Source organism: Ambystoma mexicanum, chromosome 4p (genome assembly GCF_040938575.1).
Source record: "Ambystoma mexicanum isolate Mex_15411 chromosome 4p, UKY_AmexF1_1, whole genome shotgun sequence".
NCBI lineage: Eukaryota > Metazoa > Chordata > Amphibia > Caudata > Ambystomatidae > Ambystoma > Ambystoma mexicanum.
Window position 1 is genome coordinate 516,836,049 of NC_090927.1, and position 25,601 is coordinate 516,861,649.

General features: G+C 44.2%; 1 protein-coding gene across 17 annotated transcripts in view; it reads left to right on the plus strand.

Moving 5' to 3' along the window:
* The window catches only part of MYT1L (myelin transcription factor 1 like), a 1,655,431-nt gene that overhangs the window by 207,530 nt on the left and 1,422,300 nt on the right, over positions 1-25,601 (plus strand). Inside the window, exon 2 of one of the 17 annotated variants that reach the window (XM_069606038.1) lies at positions 11,851-12,039. The exons of the other annotated variants lie outside the window; for them this stretch is intronic. The gene's annotated coding sequence lies outside the window, so the exon portion shown is untranslated. The remainder of the gene's footprint in view (positions 1-11,850; positions 12,040-25,601) is intronic. 17 annotated transcript variants of the gene reach the window in all.

Below are 25,601 nucleotides of genomic sequence, written 5' to 3' on the forward strand. Positions count from 1 at the left end.
CCCTGCACCAAAAATCACTGACATGATACACCTGCTGAATGGTGCAAAGGTGTTTTCCAAACTGGATCTACAAAAGGGTTACCATCAGCTAGTTCTACACCCAGACAGCAGGAACATCACAACATTTGTCACACATGTCAGCCTTTTCAGATATAAGAGGCTCAGTTTCGGGGTGTGGTCAGCCGCTGAGACATTTCAAGCTGAGGTGCACGACGTTATAAAGCACATCCTGAACTGCTTAAACTATTCAGATGACATTTTGGTCTTCGGAACTGATGCCAACAAACACGATGAAACTTTAATGTTGGTATGCAAAGCACTACATGATGCAAATCTCACGCTCAACAGAGAAAAATGTGAGTTTCGGAAACCCACACTGAAATTCTTTGGACATATCTTCTCCGCAGCAGGGATGACCCCGGACCCAGACAAAGTGGCGGCACTGAACGACACGGCGGCTCCGGCAAACGTGTCCAAGCTCCGGTCATTCCTGGGCCTCGCCAGCTACTGTAGCCGATACATTCGGGATTTTGCATCAGTCAGCGAACCACTCAGACAACTGACGCAACAGGACACCAGGTTCGAATGGACACAAGAGTGCCAGAAAGCATTTGAACTGATAAGGGAAAGAGTGGCCCAGGCGGAAAACATGTCCTACTATGACCGAAACAGACAGACCGAGCTCACGGTTGATGCAAGCCCTGTTGGCCTGGGGCTATTCTGGCGCAAAAGGATCCGAGAGACCCGTCACGGAAACACATCGTGGCCTACGCCAGCCGTAGCTTGTCATCCGCCGAGACTGCATACTCCCAGGCAGAAAAGGAGGGACTTGCCGTCGTCGTCAAACATTTCCATCTATTCTTATATGGCAAGCCATTCCAAGTTGTCACAGACCATCAAGCACTGTTGTTCCTGTATGGGAATCCGCAAGCAAAAATGCCCCCGAGAATCGCCCGGTGGGGCCTGCGTCTTCAGGACTATGCATTTGAGATTGTCCACCGACCAGGGAAAGGAGAGAACCCGGCGGATTTCCTGTCCAGAAGGCCGAGAGAGGACATCACGCCAGAACCGTCAGTGGCCGACAGATATCTTTGTTATCTGGTTCACCAGGCCACCCCGGAGGGGTCCACCTGGAGACACTGGCAAGAGAAACAGAAAACGACCCAGCCTGTCGCATCATCTGTGAAGGTCTGAAGTCAGGACAGTGGCAAAGGGCAAAGGAAAGGGGGAGGGCAGCAGGTGGCAAGGTGCAGGAAGACGTGGAGCGGCTACTGCAAGTGAAAGACGAACTCGCAGTATCAGAGGACCACATGATCCTGAAAGATTGCAAACTTGTCATCCCAGAGACAATGAGAGCAAAGGTCATCGAACTTGCACATGAGACACACCGAGGCATGGTGTCCACGAAACGCATGCTCTGACAAAAGGTGTGGTTTCCACACATGGATGAGCTAGTGGAGGCCGCCCTGAGGGCCTGCCCCACCTGCTGTCTAATCACGCCAAACCGACACCCGGAACCGCTGATCATGTCGGAGCTCCCTCAGAAAATATGGGAGGCGGTGGCAGCGGACTTCTTTGGACCCATTGAAGGAGGGAAGTACGTTCTGGCAGTGATGGATGAGTACTCCAGGTATCCTGAGGTGCGACTCATACCCTCCACAGCAGCGCATCACGTCATCCCCGTCCTGGACCACATATTCTCAGCATACGGGATACCGAAGGTGCTCAAGACTGACAATGGGGCCCCATTCAGTGGACATCAGTTTGCTCAGTTTGCAGAATACATGGGGTTTCACCACAGGAAAGTCACTCCTCTGTGGCCCCAAGCCAATGGGATGATAGAGAGATTTATGGCCAACCTGAAGAGAGCCCTTCAAATTGCCCGGCTCACTGGCCATCCCTATGAGCAGGTATTGAACCAGTTGATAAGAGATTATAGGGGAACCCCTCACAGTACCACCGGAAGGACACCAGCCGAACTCATGTTCGGACGAGACACCCAGACCCGCCTCCCCCAAGCAGAGGATGCCACACCATCGCCCGCTCTGGATCAAGAGGTACGAGACAAGGATGAAGCGGCAAAGACTCGCATGAAAGAGTATGCAGACGCTCGCCGGCGAGCCCAGCCATCCGCCATCGGGGTGGGTGACGTGGTAGCAGTCAGACAACCAGTGACGCACAAGCACACGGCCCCTTTTCGAGAAGAACCCTTGCTCGTCACTCAAAAGAAGGGGTCCATGATCACGGCCCAGGGGTCAGAGGGGTCCATCATGAGGAACTCTTCTCATTTCAAAGAACTCCCACCCAGCGGGGCCCGGAGACTAAGCGGCAGGGTGCAGATACCCATGGACCATGAGTCCGATGACGCATACTAAGCGGATCAGTGGGACTCAGAGGACGCTGAGTCGGAAATCGGAAGTGCCAATGTGGAATGCGGGCCTTCGCCCGGACCAAGTCAGACTCGCCCACAGAGGGCTCGGAACAGACCTCGCTGATGAATCGAGGAGATGGACTAGAAGCCCACCAGACCCTCGCTCGGTGCGAGGAGACTGGTAACTGTTTAAAAAGGGGGGAGATGTCACGTTGACGCTCCAGTGTTACGCGGGGGCGGGACGGGAAGTTGCAGGGGGAAGTGATGTAACGGGGGGCGGGAGCGGGGAGTTGGGGAAAGGCCGGAGAATAAAGAGGACGTTTGTATTGCACGCTCCGTGTCCCGCCTCTGTTTTATATGCTGCGCGCCCGACTCGTATCACAGCGCGACACACTCCCTTTCAAATTCTTTCCGCTGGTCTTTATATCTATCATCAGACATGCCTCCATACCTTGCTGACTTTATCTCATGATACTCTCTGCCCCCACTCTCAGATTCCCCGCCCTTCTCAACATCACTCTCCTCCACCCCTACTTGTTGGATTCCATTTAGGCCTCTTCTCATCCCCGACCACCACTAATTGGCCTCCTCAGCCACAGTGATTTAAAGCATCCCTTCAACATCAGGCATTGAAATCAACCTCTAGAGGCCCCCAGGCATCACCTGAAGCATTCCACATGTCCTCAGTGTAATTATCCCTTCACATTAATCGACAGCCCACCAATAAGTATGTAAACATTGCATAGTCTGTGTATTCTGTCAGTTCTGCATGATATCCTTCATCTGCTAGTTTTGTTGTCAGCTTATCCTGTTCTAAAATCCTCCCATTTCACCAAGCATTTTTTGTATAGTCCATTATGCAATGCTTCCACTTTGTTAATAATTGAGGAATGTAATTGATCCCAGCACAAATATGACCTTTGGTAGAGTGTTTCTATTGAAAGCACTTAACTCTCTCTACCAATTACAAACACACACGTTGAAGCATTTATTGAGACAGAGGCCCGTGCCCAGTTCAATGATGCGTCTCCACCTGCATCGCACATCAAGCTTCTGAGAACTATTATTTTCTATGCCACTTAAAGTTTGTATTCGTTTTTTGTAAATGGATGCAAAGTGTACTTCTACTTCTTCACAGGGTGATTTAGTGGTTGTGCTGCAAGGATGAAGACCCTGGGAGAACAGCCGGCCTTGGAGATTGTTTGTGATTCAACTGTGATCCAAATATGTAAGGCAAGATTTAGTGTCCTTATTTATTTATTTTTATTTTTATTTATTTATTACATTTGTTACTCGCCTAGACCCATGGGTATCACGGCGAAAGATTCAATAAATTGTAGCATTTTTATACAGTGTTGCAGTTACCGTCACACAGAACATATTTAACTAAAAAAGTAAAAATCAAATAATCACATTTCTTATACTAACTTCCAATTGGTCAAAGTAGCAGGTCACATTTTGTTTGAACAGTAATTGCCGATCTAAAGGCGGCCCCTGGGGAGCATGAAGGACGTGGGGCTATGTTAGCTATTTAAATTCAGGGAAGGTTGTAACCAACGTGTTCTGTTAAGTTAGTATTTGTTAAATAACCAAGTTTTCAGTGCTTTTTTGAATCTTGGTAGGGAGTCCTCATTTCTGATGCTAAAGGCAAGTACATTCCATTGCTGGCAGATGGGGAAACCAGGGTATAATGCTTTGAATCCAAACGCCTAATACCCTTGGCATGACTGGTTAGGGGAGATTAAACAGTTTTGGTCTCTGACCACTATGTTGTGTAAGTGGTGGTGCAGACTATACTTTGGAGAGAGTTTGAAGCTATTCATGGTCATCCGTGGAGCCTAAGCGATGAGTCTTCTGTGCTCTCTGGAGCGTGAGAACGTCCATTTTGTTTCTTGGGTGATCTGGATGTCTGTTCCCAGGAACTCCTGTTTGAGGTTTGTGGTTGTAGTGCATTAAAGGAGGTAACACGCCTGCAAGCTTTACCCAAGTGAAGGGCCCAGAATCGTGAAAATCGTGTTCACCTTTGTCTAAGCAGGCACAAATAAAACCCTTTAGTTGGGTGTATCCATTCTTTAGGTTTTATGTTCTTTTATTCCAATAATTTCATGAAAGCTTAATTTCAGTAAGCGTTTTTTGTTCTGTGGCCCATTCAACATGTGTTTAATGCATCATGCATGTTATCAAGATCATGAAACTTCCTGATACCTTACCCCAATTTACCATCAGTAAGTTTCTGGTTAAGAAAAGCAGAAAAAAAAGAAAATGAAATTGCCATTCAGCAAAAGTGGATAATACAATACATTCTCCATGTTGACACCGGTGCAACTTAACACTGCACGCCCTTTGCAGGTTTTCCATTACCATGCACGATTCAAAACTGTAGACTGTAATTAGTCTCCAGCTCTGGCAAAGATCTGCAGCTGTGTGATAATTGTGCATTGCTTGTTTCCTACGTCACTCGTATTTCAAAGTGATTTGTGGAATCATTTACACACATTTGCACCTGAGAAGCCCAGTGGGTGCCTGCAGCATCTTCAATGTACACTTCATCAAATCTTTGTGAATTACAATTTCCATGAGCAGTTTTGGTCCTTGTTTTGTCCTATCTGTCTTCGAAAAGCAAACGGTGTATAAAAGTCTCAGTACAATACGTTTGTCATTCACCTCTTAGTTGAGGCATAAGAAAGAACCAGAACCACATACCAGGGAGTTGCAAACTCCCTGAAAATGTAAATGATTACCACCTAAAAAACCTGTGACTAGTCAGTTAAACCCATAATATAACAGGTATAATTGTAAAGTGCACATTCACCCACCGAGGGGCATCTTGGCACTATTGACAGACAACAGATGTTTATTGTTACCCAACTTATTGACACTCATTTTATTGACCTTGGAAGAATGAAGGGCTGAGTGGACTTGCCAAGATTTGAACCTTTGCCAATGAGGTCAGGCATCGGTTCTTTCCAGTAGTGGATGCATTAGCCCACTGAGCCACAGACCCAGCACTGGCAAGTCACTGACATAATTAAATGTATCTATTCATGCAAATAAAATGAACACATCTTTTATGGATACTTATCATCTGTACAGGAAATCTCTGAACGGAATAATACAATTAATTTATTTGCTATTATTAGAAGTGTTTAGAAAATATTTGTATATCTATTTTAAAAGGTTTTTACCGGTTTATGGTCTTTGCATCGAAAAATGTTTCAACAAATCTTTTTCCATCGAATTCCAACCAACGAAAAAAGTGCATTGAAAGCATTTTTTTATCACTTTCTTTTTTTGGGGGGAGGTTTCCCCAGCCCCCTGTTTTGACCCTTTAAAAAACCACCCCAAACCAAATTAACCCTTTAACACAAACACATATATATTCGATGCATATTTTTTCATTGGTTGGAATTCGATGGAAAAAGTTTTGTTGAAACATTTTTCGATGGAAAGACTGGATGCCGTTTATATCAGTGAAGATTGAAGGCTTTGATCACTTGGAGTTAGACTGAGGAAGGCCATTGTCCATGGGCTCAAACAGTCATAATGGAGAAAGTCTATGAATTTTGGCGAGAAGATAGATGTCTGGTGTGTGTGTGTGTCTGTGTGCGCATGAGACAGGAAAGGTGGATACACAATTAGATTTTTTGGCATGGAGTGTAGCTATGAAGTGAGGCAGCAATTAGTCTACAGGATACACAGATGTGAGGCCCATGACAGAGCTGAGTTTAACATGTGAGTTAAGACACTGAAAGAGAAGCAATAGGATCCTGGAAGAGGGTCAAGATCTTAGAGTTCAGTACAGGGTACAAAACATCCCTAGTGAAAAGCATATCCCACACTCATTAAAATCTGATCTCTCAAGTCCCTCCAGTGCTACTTAAACCACTTTACATCTTTGCAGGGTTTAATGAAAGTAACACTAATCTGATCCGCATCTGTTGAACAGCCCCCCCACCACACACAAATCATTGGGTTATGGAGACAACGTAGGGCTGCATATCCAATTAAAGCTCCAGCTTTGTCTTCTTACTCACAATATTAATACTTATTTTATTAACCAATATCCATACTGTTTACTATGAATCATAGTGCTGAGATAGCTGGGGTGATTTTAGGTAGCATGCCAATACTTGTATGTGGATAATACATCCATCAAACAACATATAACAGCATACATAAAGTTGTTATTGTTATTTAAATTATTGTAAGTCGTTTGTATAGTGCCCTTCTGCCACTATAGGTGGCCTCATTGCGCAAGGCTTTGTCAGAAAAAGTGGGCGGGATCATCAGTGAGTCAAAGAGGCAGATGTGAAACCTGTCATTAATGGGTATAGGTAGAACGTGCTGGGTTCCTCTGTTCCAGCCTGCTTTCTGTGGGATGCCATAGAAACCTGGGAATATGTTATCCATAGGGAAGAGCCCATGGTATGATAGAGTAAAGCACTTAGGTCTGGTTAGCTTCTGATGTGAGAGAGAGAGTTTTCTTGTGGTTCCATTGGTGTTCATAATGATAATGGCTAGGCCTGTGGAGAGCATCTGTGTGGGGTCAAGTGGTAGGAGATCTGAGAGGGGAGTCGCTTAGTCAGGGGGACGGTGAGACCCTGCACTCCTACCATTGACCTCTTGCAGACAGGTCACATCTCATTAGTTCATATTGCCACTATTAATCCCACTCACCCACACACTATCTGTGTGTCTTGAATGTATGCATTGTCTCACATTGTCTCACATGTACAACCCCAAACAAATCTGAAGGTTCCCCTCATTACCATAAGAAGCATACTAAGGGAAATGAGAGGCAATTGAGTCCACAAACATCTGGCACATGTAGTAAACACTGTGTTAAGACATTTATTCCTACCCCTATAAAAAAACATTGGACTAGTTGACAAACCCAATTGAACACTAGGTAGAAAATGAGCCACAACTAACTATCTGATAGCACCTTCCCTCCGACCTTATTTAAAGAGTGCTCACTCCTTCCCTGCATATGTACATGAAGTGCGAGTTATTTCAAAACTGAACAAAGCACTCTTCTTGATATACCAGGGCGACTCATGGGTCAGGCTTCCTGTAATGCGGATATATTATGGGGGTCAACTAACACTGCTGAAATCCACAGATGTGCTAAATCCTTGAAATCTTTATTTCAGTATCTGAAAGCAGACACTAGCGCCCCACAAAGAAATCAGGGATGTCATTTGGGGGTCATAAGGGGTCACATCTGCCACCCTGTGGTCTCCCTTGCTAGCTCAGGGGCAACGAGCTCGCCTTGGAAGCAGGATAACGTGGTGCACCACAGGTTCGATTCCCAGGATCGCACTTAGAAACCTCTGCGTATTAAGTGTGTTATAAATAACCAATTACAATTACATTACCCCTAAAAAGAAATTCTTATTTTTTATTGTGTGTAAATCTAATCTCCTGGGGTGGCTGTGGCTAGTGCCATGTGGCTCTTTGTTTCTGTAGTGGCTGGCTTTCTTTTTCAGGCCTCTTAAAAAAACACTGTGAGTTGCATTAGTGTAAGTAACACTTTGAACAGTGACCCTAAAAAAGAAAGAATAGGTATAACAAATCATTTGTCTTTCTGGAACTCTATACAATAATTGCTAGACTCATTAAAGGTTTATTTCAGGCACACTTCAGGGGGTGAGACCCTGATTTAGTCTGTTCTTAAACACCTCAACTCATCCTTTCATCCTTTTGAGGTCGATAAATGAGTACCGATATAGGTTGGGTGATATTGTATGTATATTTGTTCTATATAAAGTGCCTCATTATCATTTGGCCTTGGATGTCTGCTTGCATTCACAGTAATTGGTTAATATGGACCTATACACACTGATATTAACAATGCATATGATGATCCATTCTTGTATGAAATGTATATCACATTATACTGATATTGTAACCCTATTTTTCGCTGTGTACTTATGAACCATGCTATGTGATGCCCCTTCCTGTTTTGTCATGGGGCGAAAGGTCGTGTTCCTTCGCTTCCCGTGATATCAGGTTGGGTCAAATGGCATGACTTCCTGTGATGTCATCAGACGTCAAGGGTCATGTGATGTCACTTCCGCTACCCCTGGCATTTTGGTGAAATGACGTCCATGAAAGAAATTGGTCTGAAAGCTAGGACTTACCTTGCTATGATGTTGCACATGCTTTTCACAATCATTGCCCACTAGATCCATCACTGCTGCAGATATGCGTGCTATTAGTCTGGACACTAGTTAACATATCTCCCTTTGTGTGAGTCACCCCATGCTTCCTGCAACCTCCCTGAGTGTGGATTCATCTGTACAGCCCGCCGGTATGCCCAAATATGAGGTTATTCCGAGCTGCAATGTACATTTATTTTATATTGCAGCTTCAAAATCAGTTCTGACTTTCAAGGGTACTTTAAGCACACGCAACGGTGTTGGTCACGCGGCCTTATCTTGCACACACTTGTTTAAATGATGCTATTATCTTTGCAATCCACAGCATAGTGTCACGAACGTGGTACGTAAATCAACATACATTATACAAACCTCAAATCACACACACACATTTTATGACACAAATGAAATATAGGGTTCCACCCTTATGAATAAGTAGCTCATAATAGTATTTCAAAGCAATAATAGCAGACGACATATTGAACAATTACCAGAGTAAAAACATTGTAGACTATGGGCTACAGTGGGAATTGCTAAACACCACATTTTGTTTTTCTTAACTTTCATGCCCATCCTAGATACTTGGACATCTTGCATGTTACTTGGGGAAGTGCGATTGATTTACAAAGTATAAAGAAGATTGTCAAGGGTCCATTCAACCAGACTGTTCAAGAATGGTTTTAGCCAATATGTCCTTGCCCTTATATGTAAGGGACAAACAAATACACAATGGATCTCATCCTCTCGCCCCATAAAGAAATATGAAAAATAGGGGCCCGTTGATTTAGGAGAGCTAGTTGGAAATGTTGTTTGTGGAAGCAAACTCAGATGGAAATGGAGAAACACAATTCTGGCTGAAACCATATAATTCCAATATCGGGTGCAACCTTCCTTCTCTTGAAACACAAAGTAGCGCAGGAAGAGAGTTCCTGGCCTTCACGAGGTGACCCCTTCAGGCAAAGACCATTCTCTGGAGACCAATTCTATCTCTAGCTTCGTGGACTCGTTTATCAAGAGAGGATGTTCCCAGAGGTACATCATGCCCATGTAAGTAGATCCCTTGCAAATGTAAACCCTTTGAGCTGGAATACCCCATGCAGTGCACTTAGATCAATCAGTGCCCCCCTCTATCATCAAAGGAAGTGGATTGATGAGTCGTTTATTACCTTTGAGACCTGATTCTAAATGAGGCAGGATCAGCCACCTCATCTGCTTTGCATTCCAATACTGCATGCATATCTTAATCGCATGAAATCAAAATAAATGTATATATTGTCTGGATTTGTAGCAGATTATTGAGAAATGTTGTTTAATAACAGAAACACAGTCTTTCCAGAACCTTCATGTTGGCCAGGACCCTCTGATTGCCAGAGTCCACCAAAGATTTTGTGTAGCTGTAACTTTTATAGTTGAAAAAACTCTGCTCACCACTTAGAGATTGTCTAGGCATATACCAGAACGCACCAGAACGCATCCCTGTTGTGCTATTGTAATATTGGTTACTTGTTTTAATGTTGTTACCGTATAAAGTAAACGCTTGTAGTTTTTAATCTAGCTAGGTTTTCTGTGGGAGTGGGGGGGTCATTTTATTTTCTATACGGCTTGTTTTTTTGATCCCCATTCAATATAGGAAACACATCGTGCTCAGCAGGTAATCATAAAACAGTGTGCCAAGCTTCTGAAATCCTAGTTCAGCTGACCTTCCAAATTTACTTTAAGTTCTGGTTTGACAATGTATAAGCCACCTAGTACTTGTCAGAGAAGGCCACACCTTCATGCAAACTCTTCTCGATTCATGTATGCAGGGCACCGGGGCAGTTCATACACCCATGGAATGTCACCACAGACTCGCATTCTGTCTGCAATGCACAGTGCATGAATGCTTGAGTGGTTCTATGGCTTGTATGTGCTTTCAGTGACATTTACCCAATACATCCTGTGGAGCAGAGCATCCTCTGCCTCCTCTGAATCAATGACTCAATGATGACCCGACTAACAATGACTCAATGATGACCCGACTAACATAGTGTAATGTGTACAACTCTGGAATCGCAAGTCATGAAAACATGCCCTGGTTCCCTTGTTAAATATAAAGGGCTCGAGTATTGAACAAGCCATGATTACCCACTGTGAAAATGACTCGGCCTTAGGCAAGCCCAAAGGCAAATCATAAACGTGCATGGCAAGTTGGTTCATTAGCGCTTCTGTGTCTGCTTTACATGGACGTGTAGATATGCAAATCAAGAGCACGTAACTCATGTGTAAGCCACATGTCCCGACGGTGCACACGCTGTGGATTTTAGTTTTACACGTCACAGCACTTTCGGGTACAATGCATTTCAAACTATTGCATCCGTTTTAGGGGCTGCTGGTATTATCTGTGCTTTGCTTGGCCCAGCTGCTTGTAAACCACTGGATTGCACAGAGGCACCTTCATTGGCCAATCCTCTCTTGGCTAAAACTATGCACTTGGTCTTTGGCTAAGCCACTAAACCGGATATAGAAGATGTACAAATGGGAAACCGATGAGGTCATTGTGGGGAAAAGCCCTTGTATCACAGTGTAACATAAAGGAAGAACAACACAATCTTGACAATAATAAGGGAAGGAATGTAGCAATACCACTTGGAAATTGTCACTGCATGAATCGCAAAGCAAAATGCTGTTGCCTAAGTATACAAGCAGATTTATTTTACACAATTAAACTGTTTTGAATGTTGTTATTATTGCTACTTTTTATCTTATGAATTATTGTGTACTATAAAACACCCATCTCCCTTTGAGAGTTGTAATCACTGAACACTCAAGCGCAACATAACTGCTAATGTTTTAGAGTGCTTCATTTTAATGTATTCCATATCACACTTGGCACATGCATGTAGAGACAAGGATCTACAGTGAGTTTGCTAACAGCAAAGAGTGTAGTACAGCTCCAACTCTGCATGTAAAGCACATGGGTTGCATGTTTTGTATGATGCCAGCAGGTTGTGTAATATGAAATGACCATAACTAACATGGCCTGCAAACATGCATCGAATATGCACCATGACAGAGCACACACAACCACTCTGGTTCTAACGTGAAAGAGAACTGATTATATTAATTGTAGTTTATGTATTTCTTCAAATTACATACTGGTATTTATTCCATTTTCATGTGCTCCCAATTGTAGCAGATAAGGGGCCTTGGGTGTAGAAAAGTAATGGAATTGTCCCCAAACTACAGAATGTTGTCAAATGTGGGGTTAATAATTCAACTCCAAGATGCCTGAGATACCCCCCAATACCTTAATGACTACTGCACATCCCCTCCTCCCAGGAATGTAGGCGCTTGATGAAAGGCCGCCAGGGCTGGTGCACAGCCCGTTCACGTAGCTGACTGACATTGCCCTGAAGAAGTCCCCAGAGATAATGACCTGACATGCTCCAGTCAGCTTCAGCCGAAACAAGTGGATGGCAGTATCTGAGGGCCAATAAACGCCTCCGAGCACATACATTACCTGGACAGGTATGTATCATATTTGGGATGCACGTGAATACTGCAGGTAGAACATGGACTTTTATTAATTCAACAACTGCATTACTCAAGGGAGTGCATGACTCCCCTCGGCTTCTGTTCTTTGTATTTCATTTAATTGTAATATATGCAGAGAAGTATTTATACAGGGTCATAAAGTGTGGTCATAATTAAAACTATGGTCACCAACTTAATCACTCAAAATATCTCCTCCCAAACCTGCACACTGATAGAATAAATACGAGATATGCTGTCATCCAAGTGGGGCTGCAGAAGAGCCAATAGCACATGAGGCCTGCTGGTCTATAGGCACAGCAAACCATGTCCAAATGCTTGCATATCTGAAATGGCCTGCAATGCTTGTATGATCGAGCTGTGTGCCTTTCCCATGCATGTGAAAAGAGTGAGACAGAAGAGCAATGTCTATGCTATTTTCCTGCCCAGCTGGATCTCCGACCCCACCGTTTCCCTAGCATGGATGTGATGCTGGGTGTGGGGTTTCAGGCATGCTGTTCTCTAATGCTATCCATCTCAGGCAGACAGCAGCAGGACAGGAGCACGATTATCCCGCTCTGCCCTATTGTGGCTCAGCTCCTGCTCCTGGCAAGAGAGAAGAGTAACTGTGCATCCCAGGGTGGAAGGCTATGGATAAAGCAACACTATCTAACCCTTATTTTAATTCCCCATTCTGCTTCATCTACCACAGACATGAATAGGATTACACGTCTCACAGAAGGTTGAAGCATCCTGCACTATGGCAAATGCAATGGTACTTATTATTCATTGAAACTTTCTATGATAATCTACACCTTCATTGATTAATCCCATATCAAATTTCACATAGGGTTCACAAGGATATGTAATGTTTCAGTTTCTGTTTGGAAGCATCCGAATTCAAGAGAATTCTGGGAAGGAGAGAGACTAGACTGGAAACAATATTGCTAACTGTCCCGATGGCCACAGTTGACCCAGGGCACATGTGGCTGCCAGTTTACAACTATGCAAATGGAAAATAGGTCCTGAGTCGGAGAATTGGAGAAGGTAAGTGCAGATTTGAATAGAACTCGTAATCCATTGGCTTGGATGCAACCTATGAACATCTGGCTTTCAGACATACTGACGTACAGGCGTGTTATAAATGACTTATCATATCATATCATACTGAGTCTAAATACCTACCTTTTCTAGTTTCGTTTCCCTTACACCTCCCGAATCTGGAGACATGCAGCATTGCAGCTCGGACACTGTTATGTGTACGTGCTCTCTACAGCACCAAGAAATCTTAGGGAGGACAAGTGTTCTGTAACATTATGTAACATTGCGTTACATCACGTGGAAGTGATATGCATACAAAGGGGCAGATACAAAAGAATGTGTGAGAGAGAGAGAGAGAGAGAGAGACTTAAAAAAGAGGTGTAGAAAGGAAGGGTCTAAAGGTATAGATCCTCAGCTGGAGAGTGAAAGGGAGGGGAGGATGAGGAAGGAATCATGAGAAAAGGGGGTGGCGATAACGAAGAGACACAGGAAATGGTCATGTGACGGGGAGCCAGAGTGGAACAGTGGAACAGCAACTGTGAGTAAACATGCAACAATGCACTGAGGTATCTGCATCCCACGCAAGCCCGCGTGAAACAGCCTCACAGGACGTTACATAGAGGCTTATCGTCAACACAAGGGCAAGAGGAATGAAACCGCTGAGAGGCGACCAGGAGATGCAGAAAGCACTACAGACAGATTGTGAAAAGCAGCATTCTCTATACGAATCATTGGCCTAGAATGATGACGTATTGCCAGATATGTGCTTCCAAATGGAAAATAATAACAATCATGTACGTGCTTTTTATAACTAAGTTCTCGATGCATATATCTAGTAATAAACAGCTTCATTTTAGTTTTCTATTTGAAGTACAAAAAATGCAGACACATGGTCAGCAATCTTTGCATGTTGTAAGTAACTCATTTATCAGAGATTACATTGTGATGCAAGGCAGTGATATGCTCCCGGGTGCTCAGTAGGAAGGGGCGCCCCCAGTGCGCCATCTTTACGACGCAGCATGAATTCCAATGACGGGCCTCTCATTGGCGTTCCACGTTAAACATTCATGTGGGCCCATTTCCCCGGCGGGAAAGACTCCTCTACAGCTCATTAGACTGCTCGCAGTCCGACCTTAGCAGGCATCCAGGTCATAAGTGCAGCCTTTGGCAAGACGGCTCATGTTGCGAAGCCAGGGCTGCATTATGTGTACCTTGTCTGCAAAGGACTCGGAGACATCTATTGGATATTTTCTCACAATGAACTGAGGCCTTCCAGTATGAGGAATTCCATAGGTGTTTACTTTCACTCATTCGGATTCGGTCATTTCCCGGGGCCACATAGGTTCCTTGCGTTTTTGCATCACAAACCACACCCAGAGGCGTAGCATCCGCCATCGCATATTAGAACCCTTCCCTCCTTACCTCATATGTTAAACTTAACAACATGAACAATGATCCATTGCTTCCTTGCTGGGTTCATACTACATAGAACCCCATATGCCAAATGCAACATTCTATACACTAGCCAACATGTCCCAATCTCCAGAAGTTTCCGTGAAACCCGCAGGGCAGGAACATGTTCCAAATGCCTTCATTCAGTTCTAAAATGCTCAACATATTTCTGGATTTCCAGATACACTCCATTTAGAAAGTGATATTTAGATAATGATATTACAGTTTTAAGAACAGTACCATGAACATATTTTAGAACTGCAGTTGTCGTGTTTGGCTAAATCTGCCTTTTCTCCAAATGTGAATTTGAACTTGAAAGCCCCTAACCCCTAGTGCAAGCTCGGGAGGGTGGGGTGTGAATGCATTTTATAGGCAGTGGTGTCCAAAGTTATCAGTATTTTTACATACTCTATGCATCTACTCACATGTGACCAAACTCCACTAACCAAGGATGCAACACGTGCTATCATCTCAACTATAACCTTTGCCACTCCTCTCCAAACTTTTCATTTAATTGCATTCAATGAATTGCATGCTCCTGTAAATTAATTTGCAATGTTATCGTTCTTCCACTAAAGGGTTCAAGTACCGCTTAGCATCCCCCCTCAATTGGAATTGCGTTATGTGTGTTTCTTTCTAAAATCAGGGTGCCGAAGTGACTTATCGTATGATAGCGTATCACTACAAATCAATGCGTTGATACTGTTAATGAACGTCGCTCTGAATAATAAGTTCTTGGCATGTAACAAAGCCACATACAACGTGAGCAAAAGTGAAGTCGAACTAAGCTCCTGTACCTTCCAGACAGGAAATATGCCTACACACGACTTAACAAAAAAACTCCACTTAAGTGAAATGATGGTAGAAACCTAAAATCACCCCTGATAGCCCCAAGCTAAGTTAACTGACATGATGATTGGGTCTTTTTAGATATAAGACGGTGTCAGTCCAATTTTCGACAATGCCTACATACATTTGATGAGAGCCTTTTCCTTATTGATCAATAATCGTTGGAAATTGGCAATATTCCAAGCAGGCAAAGAGATTGGGGCTAGCCCATTCACTGACCATTTGCTGGCTAGGCATAGAGGTGCCAGCCAAGACTGGAGTGGCATTCTTAGCAAAGGAGGAGCAGCTAGTACACTGGTGACATGCTAAGAGCTTTACCTTTTCAGTCAATATGAGTACATGCAGTTGAGTAAGGTCTGATTCCAGACACAGGGCCACTAGAGAAGGCATGATCAGAGAGTTCCTCTGACCGAAATCCTCAAATGCGGTGAAATTAGCCAAAGCAATCCACAAACCCCAAATAGAGACCCCACATAGAAATACCAGAAGAACTTTCTGTTACAATGAAGAAATGGATAACTCACCTTAGAGTGCTTTGGCATGTACGTGGCCCCTAAAGACGGACATCAAACTAGAGAGCAAAGGGCTAGGATTTGAAGACAAGCCCTAAGGACATGGATTGTGAGTTTATGCACAACATGCCTTTTAATGCTAATTATTCATTTATTTGTTCTAAAGGTGCACTTGACCAGGTCAGTGGGATAGGAGTTTTGTTCGGTCTGAGATGCGTTTTGAACTGTTTGGTTGAATGGGTAAAATGCTTAACAATAAACAAACAGGCACAATTCAATATCACATGGCATACCTCTGTACTGCCCGGCCTTCTGGCAGGAGGTTAACTAGGAGATGGCAACAAGTGCCAATAGTTGAGAACACATGAAAGATAAGAAAGTCTTATGAAAGCAAAAAGGAGACTATAAAGCAGAGATGCATAAGCTTGCTCAGTGCAACACGTTTACCATAAAAATACCCAGATTCACTTTTTTTTTATCTCACTGCCAATTTGGTCAAGAGAAACAAAACTGTTCCTCTTCCAAAAGAGAAATACGACTTTTTCAGTTGTGGTATTCAGATGAATTAATTGATAAACCTTTGGCATCAGCAATGCTTAATGCTGTATCAGATAATAAGGTATCATAGAAAATATCACAGACTGTCACTGCGAATCAGAAAATACCCAATTTTGGATGACCCATTTCAATGCTTGTATATGTATGTGGGTGGATGCGTAAAGCTGATAATAAATGTTGGGGAAGGGGGCTGTGGGGGGGTCTCCCCCGTATATGTATGCAGTGAAATGGGGTAAATTAAAATAAAAAAAATCGGTATTTTGGGATTTGCAGGTTTTTTTAACCAAAATGATCACATAGATCCGATTATAATCCTCATGAAGTTTTAGGTCTCTCCATGTTGCAGCACCTTCTCATATTACACACCAGAAAGAAGTGTGAGAATGGTGCACAGTCAGTGACTTAAAAGTGTTTAGATGTATCTGTCCTGCTTTGCTGATCCGAAAAGCTGTTCAAAATGTACAGTGAATGACGTTTGCGGTTATTGAAAGTGCCCACTACCAGCACATACAATGTTCAAGTTGTCATTAGAAAGGAGCACAATAGTGAGTTTTAGGACTACTGGAGTCATGTGGAAATTCTTAAAACCCCATATAATTCCTCAATACATAGCTAATATTTTGAGTCTATATTGTATTTCGAGAAGGTTTTGTGCAGTTTTATTAGTTTTTGGTGAGTAATTTTATAGACAACCATGTGATAGAGATGCTTTATGCTGTTACTCATAAATACTGGGAAAGTTGCATTTGGGTGATTATAGTAAAATGTAATAATTAGTCTCACATCCTTACACTTCCCAGTTATAGAGCAACTGCTGTTCCTTCAGCACTTGGTCTAGCGCATCCACCTTTTTCCAGAAAATGTAACAATTTGAGGTTACACGCCAAAAAAAGAATATGCTCACTGAGCCAAAATACAAGGAAAAGGAAGGAACTATCCATGCAAGTTCAGCCCCTTTTCCCACAATTAGCATCAAGAGAAGACTTTGGGCTCATGTTACTTGCAATGCACATTTATACTCATCTCCCTTCTTACAAAAGTGGGGCCAAACATGTACAATTGTACAACTATGTGGGGGTCATTTCTACCATTCTACCTAATATCCTTCCCATCTCAATACCTCTGCTCTCTCTATGCTCCAGCAACATGATAGGATGTTCTGATGGAAAACCAACAAATGCCTCAGGGAGACTTCATCCATAGTGCACCATGGGAAACTTTATATTTTCACAGTAATTATACTCATTGCTAAACTCAATATGTCTGCATACAGTGTGCTGTTCTCCTGATAAGTCTACACTCTCTGAAATGCTTTGTGTATAATGTTGGATTTCCGTATCCTGGGTAGAACCTTCTGGATTACATTTGTTTTCTGCTCTTTCTTTAAAGATGTGGATGTTGCTTCCTTGATCCCCTTAATGAAATGCTTTGGCAATAGCTGTGTTACTGATGTGTTAAACCTGTGCAGATCAGCTACAGACTTCCAGATTTCTTTAGCCATGGCTAACTACATCTACAGAGCCTGGCTGTGCAGCGCTAACTGGCCTAATGCTGTACCTACTTCATTTTTGCGCACCGCTTCTGTTGTCTGGGGTATATATTTTATCACAATTGCTATAACTTGCATATTTAAAAAAATGACCTTCTATTGAGCTCATGGAATTAATTTTATATTGTGATGGAAAATGTTTATATTGTGACTTTCTGTTTTGACCAGAGTTATTGTTTTTATGTTTGCTGTACACACTGCTTTAATGGCACGTGTAGAATAAAGCTTGAATTGAATTGATTACATTACATCGTTGAGATGTGAATTCTTACACCTTCATATTCAGCAAACCCATGATCTTGCCTTCGGACATACTCCTCTTTTGTTTATCATCTTATTTTATTTATAAAATGTGTAAATCTCTAAAGTTAAAAAACACGATAGTCAGACTTGTTTGATCAATTGCCATTTGTTACACACAGTTTAGCAAATACAGATGCTCCCTTCAGAGGTTCTCTGGGATCCGTTTGTGTCTGCCATGGATCTGCCTGATTAAGATGTTTTTAATTTTAAAGGTATGATATGATATGGCATTTATAAGGCGCCTATACACAAGTGTTTCAAGGCGCGATGAGGCAAGGGAACAGAGGGAGGACTGAGACAATGATCTTACTAGGCCAGGTGACATTGTGAGCATGCAAGTGCAGGGGAGGGGGAAAGGGAAAGTGCAGGGAGGAAGAGGTAGGGGGCAGTGCAGTACATAGGATCAGCAGTAATAAATAAATAAAAAGAATAAGTAAAAGTGTGGCCAGCTGGTGGCAAGTGCAGAGGTAAGTTCAGACATCCGGTGTCAAGAGCTGGTGGGGACTGTAAGGATACCGAAACAGCCCCCAAGTGCAGGGGTTGCCCGGGACGAAGTCTAAGTGTGTAGCTGGTGGGGGAGGGGACCTTGGCCGGAGATCTGAGGGTAGGGTAGCCAGGTGACCAGTGCAGTTTTAGTCAGGAGTTCAGCAGAGGAGAGGAGGAGATAAAGCAAAAGCAAAGAGGAAGGTCTTGAGGTGCTTCCGGAACCGGAGATGGTGCTCCTCAAGTTTCAAGGGAGCCAAGGAGGCTGTTCCAGATGGGGGCCCCACCCAAAGAAAGAGATCTACCACCAACTTGTTGCTTGGAGAAGTGACTGACCCTGAGGGAGTTGGAGGCGGATGAGCGAAGAGCTTAGAAGGGAAGATATTTAGGAAGAGAGAGTTGAAGGTAATGAGGCCCCAGACCCCAGAAGGCCTTGTGGACAATGCAGAGGGTTTTGAACTTAATCCTTGCAGCCACTGGGAGCAAGTGCAGAGATTTCAGTCCTGGAGAGATACGATCCCTGGGCTTGAGGCAAAGGACAAGTCTCGCAGTCATGTTCTGGATGAGTTGCAGAGGGCGGAGAATAGAAGCAGGCAGATATATAAAGAGGCTGTTGTAGTAGTTCAGCCTAGAGAGAACCAGAGCTCTGGAGACAGTGAGTTTCTGGGGGAAGGAGAGGAAAGGAAGAATACCTCTGAGGAGGTGCAGCTGATAGTGTGACTTCTTAGAGACAGCAGAGATGTGAGGAGAGAAGAAGAGTGTGGAGTCGAAGATGACCCCGAGGTTTTTAGCTTCACAGGTGGAGAAGGAAGAGGGCCAAGGGAGGCCAGCCAGAGAGCGATCGGAAAGGAGGGAGCAGTTGTGCCGATGAGGAGAATCTCAGACTTACTGGCATTAAGGCAGAGACCATTGGCGGAACACCACTCCTGGATAGTGGAGAGACAGAGATGAAAGAAGGAGAAGAGGTGGCGGAAGGGAGCCTGAAAATGAGCTGAGTGTTGTCCGTATAGCACTGAAAGTTGGGGCACAGAGCAGCAATGCGGTGGACAAGAAGTGACAGGTATTGCTTGAACAGCCAGGGAAAGAGGTTAGACCCCTGGGGAACACCACATGTAGAGATAGAGATAGAGGAGAGGAAGGACCCAAGTTGGACCAGGGAGGGTTGATCATAGAGGAAAGAGCTAAGCCAAGCCAAGGCCTGTTCAGTGATACCCAGGTTGTCACGGAGACGATTGAGCAGGATGGCATGGTTGACCATGTCAAAGGCAGAAGAGAGATCAAGTAAGATGAGTAGACAGGGGGTATTGTAGTCAAGGTTTGAGAGCACGTCTTCACGGATGTTTAGGAGAGCAGTTTCCTTGGTTCTGGCAGCTCTGAAGCCAGACTGATGGTTATGGAGACAACAAACAGATTCAGTGTGAAGATTAAGCTGAGTTTGCCCAGGAGAGGAGTGATGGACATTGGGCAGTAGTTAGCAGGGCAGGTGTCATGATTCCTGCCCCTCATGTCCCCAGCCCTCCAAGATGTCAGGCTGGAGACAGGCCACAATCACCTACATGGCCCTCAAGGGCCTCTCCATCCCTCCAAAGACCCACTTGGAGTCAGACTTGGCGCTTGTGGTACCAGACTCACTCACTCCCATAGGATAACATTGGGGATTGGATTTGTAGTGCATTGATGGGGACAAGATGGATGCCCCCAAATATTTTGGTTCCCAGAAATGCATGTGCAGTCTAGTCTTTTGGGTGTGGTTCAGCCCAGAGACACCTGGGATACCCAGAGACTATTTAGGCCACACCCAGGCTGAGAAACATGCTTTGCGTTTTCTGCACCTGCAGCGTGACACTCACCGTGTTCAGATCGGTCTCCAGTAGGCCTGCATCTTTCTTCTGCGCTCAGCTCCTGCAAGAACAAGAACACGTTAGGAACAGCCTTACCTTGCGGCACTTCTGCCCATCATTCATCGCTCCTTCTGTTCTGCTGGCATCTTCGGCGGTGTCATTCCCATCCCAGCACGCCGCTTCCTAAGGAAAAGGGAAAAGAAAGGAAAAAAGGCATTAGTAAGTATTCTGCAAATCTTCGCTTATTTTTAAATACTGTACGAGCTTCAAACGCTTACCTGAATCCCAGCCACTCTGGGGGAACTCTGTGTCCGGAACTTCTCATCCATCTGCAAGAGGGAAAAGACACTCCAGGTTAGCGTGGAAACTTCTAGAGGCGCCGCATACCGCGCTTACCCACCGCATTTGTACTTCATAACCGGCATCCACGCTGAAAACGTCGCAGCACCTAAAAGACACAGAAAAAGAACTCAGTTCAATGCAAATATGAAAGGGGTGCATCGCGCATTGCGCTCTCACTCACCTTCAGTGCTACTCATCTCAGCAGCAGGCCACCATCCCAGGACGCCGGCCATCATCTAAGGAAGGAAAGGAACGAAGTTAGAGAACTGTTCAAAAGACTCATTATACTTACCTGTCGGACTCTTGCCAGTGAAGTAACTAGGCAGCAATGAGCCCGCATCAATCAATGCTCCCCTGCGCTGAAAGCAGGACGGAGAGCACACTATCCAAGAAAACAAGGTGAGCTGTGGATCAAAGGGAAGGGTTGGACCCCGGGGAAGAAGGGGTTCAAGCACACAGAGACAATAGGGAGTTAAACTCTACCAATCCTGTGTTTCAGGCCCAGTCTCCAGTCGAATAGCCTCCAGGGAAGTGTTTGAGGTCGTAAGAGGTCAGAACAGGCTGAGTGATGTCCCCGTAGATACCAGGTGAGCGTTACAGCAGGAGGGGTCGGCTGAGGGTTTCTTAAGAAGAGAGTGCACAACGGAGTGCTTCAGGGGGAAAGGGAAGACTCTGGTGGCGAAGGAGTGGTTGCAAAAGTCAGCCAAAGCAGGAGCAAGGGTGTCTATGCAGTCCTTGATGGTTTTAGAGGAACAGGGGAAAACGTGTTTTGATGAGACTTTCATAGATCAGACTTGTCTAGAAACCTCATCTGTGGAGAACCGGGGAAAGGAGGGGTGGCCACATAAGGGCCAGATGAAGAGCGGGGTGTAGAGGGAGGAGGAGGAGAGGAAGAGACAGAGGACATGATGGCCTGAGTTTTAGAGATGAAATGAGAAGCAAGGGCCGTGCAGAATGCCTGGGAGGGGACAGGAGAGGTAGAGATTGCAGCAGGATTGGCCAGCTCCTTGAAGATTTTAAAGAGTTTGCCCAAGTTGTTGGATGCCGCAGAGATGTGGGCTTGGATGTGGGCTCTCTTCTTGGTGAGGACAGAGAGCCGGTATTGCCTTTGGAGCTGATGGCAGGCCAGTTTGTCAGAGGATGTACAGGAAGCACGTCATTTCCCCTCAGTCACTCTGCACTTGCATTTAAGGGTGACAGGGTCTGAGTCGTACCAGGAGTTGCACTTGGCTTTGGGCTTCAAGTGGATCCTCATGATAGGGGCAAGAATATCAAGAGTATTGGATATAGCAGAGTGGAGCACAGAAAGGGCTGTGGCAGGGTGTGAGTCAGGCAAAGGAGGGTGGGGGGGTGAGAAAGTGGCGGCAGAAGTCTCAACTGACACACGCTTCATGGGTCGGATAACCGAGAAGGTAGGTAGCAGTGCTGGAGAAGGCTTGGCCTGAGGGGTGGAGAGAGTGAGCAGGGAGGAAAGGAGAAAGTGATCACTCCAGGAGAGAGGAGTGGTCAGAGGGATAGAAAGGGGAAGGTCTGTAGAGATCAGAACATCCAGAGTGTGCCCTGGGGGGGAGTATAGAGAGTGAGAGAGTTGCAGAGGTCACGAAAGGGTCCGGAGGAAGGACAGGAAGCATCCAGGTGGATTTTAAAGTCTCCAAGAAGGTGGAGTTGAGTAGTCGATACCAGGAGGGAAGAGGAGAGGACCGCCCACTCAGAGAGGAAGGAGGAGATCTGACCAGGTGGCTGAAAGATGGTAGCCACAGATGGGAATGTCTAGGAGAGAGAGAGAGAGAGCCCGCAGACGAGGCATTCGAAAGAGGAGTAGGCCTGTGTAGGAATGACAGAGGCAGGAATCCACTTAGGCAAGATCAGGCCAACACCCCCTCTGGAACGATTGGACCTGGGCGAGGTGAGGCTCTTGTAGGGAAGAGAGTGTCAAAGCTTGTGACAAAGCTGGCCATGAATCATGACTCGGTGAGACCGAGGACATCAAGGTCAAGTTCTTCAAGGAGGCGGCAGATGAGTGTTGACAGTTGAGCGAGAGTTTAGATTGGCAATATGGAGAAGGTTGCTGTCCTTGAATGACTTCCAGGGAGAGCTACAAGTCAGAGGTACGCCCTGTGGAGGTGTAGAAGAAGCCAGTGGAGGGGGGGCAGAAGAGAAAGTAGGAGAGGGCATGGTAGTCAAGGAGGAGACAGCAGGCCGAGGCAAGGGAGCCGTCGAGGGAATATAAGGGACAGCAGGAGAAGAAAGGAAATTGCTGAGGCACGGGAAGTGTCTATCAAAGAGGAGAATGTTGGCCTAAGGGCCTTGGACCAAGACGGTACCATTCAGGTAAACATTAATGATGACCTTAGAGGAGTGGAAGGAGGCCTGCAGGGCCTCCCCCAGTGTGCCACCATTAATGGGAGAGAAGGAGAAAGGAGAAAGCACAGAGACCATATGAAGAGTCCATAGGTTTTAAAGGGAACGACAAGGAGGATGTCAGTGAGGGTTTTGCTGGAGGAAGCACTGGTATAGGTGTCAGCGATAGAGAGGCCTGGGTTGGCAAGTTTTGTTGAGTCTTTTAATTCCACCTATTGTCAACTTTTTTTCTCCATATCTTATTACATTCCTCAAACCCCTGCCACCCCTACCCTATTAATAGATATATTTAGTCGACTTGATTAAAACGAGTTGACTAAACCTTCCAACTTTAAATTTAAACATTTTAATAATGTCATACCGTCTGCTATTACACACACCAAGCTTATGTTATCAGTTACAAACAAAAATCAATACCAATAAATTGTATGTAGAAATAAATAGGAAAATCAACAACTAGTTCTAGTAATTCTAATGGCAAATTGAAAATTGCTGCATATTGTGAAAGGATAGGTGTACAGGGAGAAATAATTTGGTATGGAACAAAGACACATTATAGAAAATATTCCTGCTTTCTTATCTGGTCTCGAAATAACTAACATTTATGAGAAATTGAACTTGGGTAAGTTGGAGGGCTTCATGTGGAGGAGGGCATTGTCACTTGTAAATTGTGTGCAAATAACCATGAAGGCTTTGAATTGGGCCGAAAGTCTTTGGTAGCTCGGGTGCAATTAAAGATTTTGTTGTTTTATCAAAAACTACTTGTAAGCAATTCAAATATCTTATATGCGCTGATGGGAGGACAACTTCAGAACGTACAGGGGGGCCTGTCCTGCACCTTTAAAGATAACTCCTTATGTATCCTGGAAAAATATGAGGTGACTCTAAAGAATCTGTTGACAAATCTGGACTATGTTAAAAATAAACGTATGAATGAAGATTGGATATGGACATGTGATAAAAGAAGTAGGTTCACGTCCTTTAAATAAATACGTCTGGCATCAAAAAGAAGGGGGACACTGATGAATTGTCTGAAGCAAACTGCTGATAGTGGCTGCACAGAACATTGTATGAGAGTTCGATTTAATGTGATACCTTCTGGGGAGGTCTTACTTATTTGAGGCCAAAGGGAAAGTGCAATATGTCATGTTTGTGGGGAATATGCTGACACCCCGAGACACCTAATGATTTCGTGTCTAGAACTACAGGAAATAAGGAAGGAATTTTTTATTTGTTTTGTGTAAATGAGTAATGTTTTTGACGATATATTCTGCAGGGTTGGCCAACTTCCTTATTAATCAGAGCTTTACATTTTTTAAATAAAGTCAATGTCATCTTATAAACAGTTTTGAATTGTTTTGGGTTAATAGTGAATTGTAATTGTGATATGTGTTTGTGTGATGATTTTTAATTGTTATTGTGATGACCTGTATGTGTTACTTTATATGATTCAACACATTTTTTATGTATGGTCCGTTATGTTGTAATTAAGATGTATAAGGTTTATAATAAATCAATACACAATAAAAAAAAAAACGAAAATCCTAACCTATTCACAACAACTGAGTTAAGGGAGAATCCTTAGGGCTCTGTACAACCAATGCACTCATCTATAATTATGGAGGAGACCTTCTGGACGGTGCCCAGGATGAATATAGCCACAGAGAGTCAAGAGCGCTAATATACACAGAGCACAGATTTTCCAGTCTATCACTCAATGCACCAAGAAGGACATTCTCATTCCTGACTTGTTGATGCATATTCTGTGCTTCAATATAGAGCATGGTTGTCTTCAGAGCGTAGTGCTTTCCTTCCACCATGGTATAATGGGATTAAAGTGCAGGAAGAGTGGGATTACACAACGTAATCAGACTTTGCCTGAGCAATCAGGAAAAAGTGCAGAGCGTTCCATTTTGCTAATTGACCAGCCATTTCCAATTATATCATTTTTGTGTTCTCCAATCAACACGGGTCCCCATCATAATTGGTGGTACTGGCTATTTTAAATTCTTCAAAAATGACATTCACTTAGTAGAAAATGACTAAATCAAAGCATAGCCCTCTTAGCGCAATGCGCAGGCAGCATCCACACCCCTTTTTGTACACCTTTATGATATATTGAAAATGCATTACATTCCTGACACTCAAGATTGCGGTTCCTTGTGTTAATAGCCCCACAGAAAAACCGGCATACAAAAATGTAGCCATATTTTTGCAGTGATATTAAGGCATGGAACCTGCGGGCGACACCCCCGCAATCCCCATAAT